At 42.4% G+C, this 5000-nt stretch overlaps 1 pseudogene across 1 annotated transcript in view; it reads left to right on the plus strand.

Annotated features, from left to right (window-relative positions):
• LOC308306621 (kinesin-1 heavy chain-like) overlaps nt 1–5000 on the plus strand; it is a 67827-nt pseudogene that overhangs the window by 60582 nt on the left and 2245 nt on the right. Inside the window, exons 23-24 of the transcript in view lie at nt 123–194; nt 2156–2260. The product of the transcript in view is annotated as a kinesin-1 heavy chain-like (transcript). The remainder of the gene's footprint in view (nt 1–122; nt 195–2155; nt 2261–5000) is intronic.

Genomic DNA, 5000 nt, shown 5'->3' on the forward strand with positions numbered 1-5000 from the left:
CGGTATTTTCTCATGGACTGTACATCTTTGTGTCCCGATTCTTTCTGTGACCTGCTTCTCTGTGACCTGCTTCTCTGTGACCTGCTTCTCTGTGACCTGGTTCTCTGTGCTGACTCACACAGATCAAGGAGCTGCAAACCCTGCACAACCTGAGGAGGCTGTTTGTTCAGGATCTGACCACCAGAGTCAAAAAGGTAATGGTACAGTGTTTCACTCTCTCAATGAAACGAGTACAAAGGACCCCAATGTAAACAAGCCACAGTGCTTTCTTGGGTTTAAATCCTATTAGTAGACCTTGTATCTGAACTGTACTGTCTTGTGCTTTTCCTATGCAAACTGCTAATAAAGTATTCAATCAATCAATCAGTCAACTGTAAATCAAGACTCTAAGGTCTGGAAGCTGCCTTAGTTTCAATTACAGCAATTACTTTCTTTTTCTTGTTTGCTAGAACACATTATTGTCAAATTCCAATGACATGTTAAATTCATTGGCAAATAGTACATAGTTTGCTTCATTGATGACCGCTAGAAGTGTACCGGTATATTGTACCATTTTATATGGTTCTCTATTCATTCATATTGTGCCATATGGAACTATTGGTGATGCTTAAAGCTCGCTCACACACACACACACACACACACACACACACACACACACACACACACACACACACACACACACACACACACACACACACACACACACACACACGCCCCAGCCATGCATCTTTAATCCTGCGGCCGCACCCCAATTAAAGTTTCCCTGTGTTTAAATTTTAATGAGCCCGGGGAAGACAAAAAAGGGTGTCTGTGATAAGTAGGTCAGGGGTTTCTTCAAAGGTAACATGTGTAAATAAAGGATTGGGTTTCTCTACGGATCACTGACGGACTGGGCTCAAGCCTCCAGGCTGAGGCTCATTAAAACAGTTCTACTGCCAGATTTATTATTTATTTATTGGGGCTGGTGCCAGCAAAAAGCAGCTTACTGTACCTTTGCGATGTTATAGAAAAAAGATCTATTCGTTATTTTCAAACGATTTATTTTTATTTATATTTATTATATGTGTACTTTAGCCAAGCTGGCGGCAGAGGGCAGCCTTACGCAAAGGACAGATGTGAATTGGGCCGCTCCGCTTGCCATCGCTCAGAGCATAGAAATACATAATCTAGATCAGGTCCACAGAGAACAGCCAGGAAGTGAATTGGACATCATTGATGTTTACGTGTGGTGGAGATTTGAAAGCAGCATAACGCGGAGTCGCGGACGGCTGCGCAGCGCCGCGTCGCGGTATCGACGCGCGTGAAGTGCCGTGCGATAACCCCAACTGGATGCGGCGCACTGCCACACAGCACATCCATTTCCCCGGTGGGGAGAACCATGGGAGAACATGTTCAACGCGCGGCAACGCTGGAAAAATAGAACAGCGGCGTATCGGCGCTGCAGGCGCGGCGGCAGAGCCGCGTCTGACGCCGCCGGTGTGGGTTAGTTCATTGAAAATAACGGGGCCGTATGTTTTGACGCGGCGCTTCCGCGCCGCCTCCGCGTCCGGTGTGTGTTCCCCTTTACAGTCATCAGACAAGGTAAAAGAAGGAGCGTTTCGTATTGGCAACGAGCTCGCGAACGGGAACGTCCGAAGCGGTAAAAGAGTTAAAAGACATTTAGGCCTAGGATTATTTTATGCTTTAAAGGAGTAGTTCACCCCCAAAATGACTTTTTTTCTATTGATTACTCATGCCATGGAGAGTAGAGTTCAATAATATTTTTAGTTTTTTGTCACATTCCTAAGACATAAATGTGATAACAATAAATTTACCCCCATTCATTTCGGATGGTGACCCGTTTCGAAACGGGTCACCATCCGGAATCAATGGGGGTAAATTTACTCAAATCAAAAAAAATTCTTAGGAATGTGACAAAAACCAAAAAATATTATTGAACTCTACTCTCCATGGCATGAGTAATCAATAGAAAAAAAGTCATTTTGGGGGTGAACTACTCCTTTAACTATTGAAAAATGGCAGATATACAAACAAGCTCACAGTGCGGCTGTGAGCTTGCAGATCTGCTATTTTTGGTATTTCCAACAAAAGGCCCCTTTTAGAAATGTCAGCCCCCTGCCTCTCTAACATTCTCTGCACGTCCCTGCCGGTACAGAGTGCGGAGCTGGACTCTGAGAACACGGGAGGCAGCGCCGCCCAGAAGCAGAAGATCTCCTTCCTGGAGAACAACCTGGAGCAGCTCACCAAGGTCCACAAACAGGTACACAATTCACCAAGTCACCAAATGTGTTGTTGTCCGTCAGCTCAGTGGCCTCGTGGTTTGACCCATTTAGGCCTGAACACATTATGACGCAATATCTTATGCTTTAACTATTGAAAAATAGCAGATATACAAGCTCACAGCGCGGCACCGAGTGCCGCGCTGCGAGCTTGTAGATCTGCTATTTTTGAAAAAGTCGTGAAAATGTGTTCAAATCTTTGAATATATGTATTTTCAAAGCGAACGTTTATTGTAACTCAAATTTTGCTTCTGGGGGGTCCCTGGAACTAGATATTTTGAAATGGGGGTCCGTGGCCAAATAAATATCAGTTTGGGCGTCCTTCACATGAAAAGGTTTGAGAACCACTGACATAGTAGTCTCTCAAGAACAGACTAACTGAGCTCCAGTTAAGTGAAAAGGACCTTTTCTTTGACGATGGCTGGCCAGATTGCTGACATAGAAACATAGGTTTTTTCCAAAAATCTTAGAAGGATTCAAAAGACACGGGTCAAAATTCTAATTTTCACGATTTTTCAAAAATAGCAGATCTACAAGCTCGCAGCGCGGCACTCGGTGCCGCGCTGTGAGCTTGTATATCTGCTATTTCTTTATATTTAAAGCATAAAATATTGCGTCATAATGTGTTCAGGCCTAAATGGGTTAAAGTGTCTGCCCTGAGACTGGGAGGTCGCGTTTCGAACCCTGGCCGGGTCATACAATTTACAATTTAGGCATTTAGCAGACGCTCTTAATCCAGAGCGACTTACAATATAGTCGGGATCCACATGCCCAAAGCTCAAGGAATAGGGTTGAACCTGTGATGTTCTGCCGCACTTTTTATTTCTGTTTTATCTATTAGTTTGGTCATTAATGTCCACAGAATGAGAGGCCTGCTCTGCCGGAAACATCGCGAAAAAAAGTTATGGCCATTTCGTATATTCCCTGTCCCATTGACTCCACTAGAAATATTAAAAAAAGAAGTAGCATGTGAGGGGTCAAACTAGACCTAAGCGCCTTGGATAAAAGCGCTATATAAATGCACCATTTACCAAGCTGCCTCACTCTACAGAATCAGTAGATAAGCTCCTGCCCTATATGAGCCTCATGGCTCGGCAAGGCTTACTTTATTTTACTACAATGGATTTAGGTTCAAAATCAGCAAAGTTGAAGGCAGCAAAACCAAATGTTCCCCTCAGAATAGGGATGCTGGGGTTAAACATCAAGTAGAAAGTTATTTTCAGTCTGTCTTATAATGGAAACGGACATTCTCTCAAGTTTTCCTCGTTGTAAGGTGCTATAAAGTAATGTAATGTAATTCAGGGGTGCTGTGGATGAAAAGGTTGTTTACAAGGATGCCCTGAGCCACTGGTTTGAGAACCAGTGGTGTAAGTAACAAAGTACATTTACTTAACACATGGGAAGCCAAGGTTTCTAACATTTCTAGCTGTTGCTGGTGCCGCCGTTCACTTACGCTTTATTTAGAAGAGCCTCGGAAGCTTTGTGCGTGTGCACGTGAGTGTCCGCTGACGATTGAGGAAGATAATCCATTTGTTTACAAACGCTCGCGAAACTAAAATCCAAACCGGGGCCGACCATCGCGGTAAAGTGTCGCCGTGAAAACAATCAGATCTCTGCTTCCCTGGCGTTCTTTGCACCTTATTCAGAGATAAAGCCCTTTTTATGTTTCAGCATAGAATGGAAGTGTATGCAGCCTAGAGACGATCCATTTTACTTCTGTGCACGTCATGTTATAACATATGCACCAGCGTCTCTCACAGGGTACACAGGACGGATGCAGCTGCATGTAACCAAGTTAACCCTTTATATCGTTGAGAGACGAGACAACTTAGTTTTGGCACAGCGACCTCCAGTGGCCGTATCTCGTTACTGAACGAGTTTGGCCCCCAAGTTGTTAAAGGAGTAGTTCACCACTTTTCAACCTGTCTTCATATAATAGGTCCTCACTAATGTTCATGATAAAATATCACAATTTTTTTCTACTCAGTCCAAGTCTCCTAGGAGAGCTGTGGGAAGTTCAGAATCCATCGTCTTGTGACATCATCATTTTCCCAAAAAAAAAATTAATCAATATTTTTGAAAAAAATATTTAGATTTTTAATATCGCGAGAACAATGGCTTCCACTTTAAAATTGCAACTTTTCAGGAATAGAAAGCCAGCAGTTTCTATAAGCTGGGTTGGTAATCGATGATGTCACAAGACTATGGGTTTTTGACCAGCCCACAGCCCGCCTCTGAGAAAAAAAAGAAAAAAAAGCTATTTTTGAGTGAGGACCAATTATATGAACATAGGTTGAAAAGTGGTGGACAATTTTGAGGCACTTTTACTTTACTGGAGCATTTCCAATTTTCTATATTTTTACCTCTACTCTACTACATCTCAGAGGAAAATATTGTACCTTTGCTCAACTAAAATTATATGAAAACTTTGTAGATTTTGATTATTATTACCACTATATACATTTCGGGCATTTGAAAATAGCCGATCTAAGATCTACAAGCTCACAATGAGTCGCGATGCAACACATTGTGAGCTTGCAGATGTGCTATTTTCAAAAGATGTAATACATTTGAAAACTTGAAATGGGACATTCTGCCTAATGAGTACTTTTACTTTCGGTACTTTAAGTACATTTTGATACCAATACTTTTGTACTTTTACTCAAGTAAACTTTGAATGTCAGACTTTTACTACATTGCAGTATTGATACTTTAACCCAT

Source organism: Nannobrachium achirus (assembly GCF_963921795.1).
Source record: "Nannobrachium achirus genome assembly, chromosome: 21".
In the NCBI taxonomy this organism is placed as follows: domain Eukaryota; kingdom Metazoa; phylum Chordata; class Actinopteri; order Myctophiformes; family Myctophidae; genus Nannobrachium; species Nannobrachium achirus.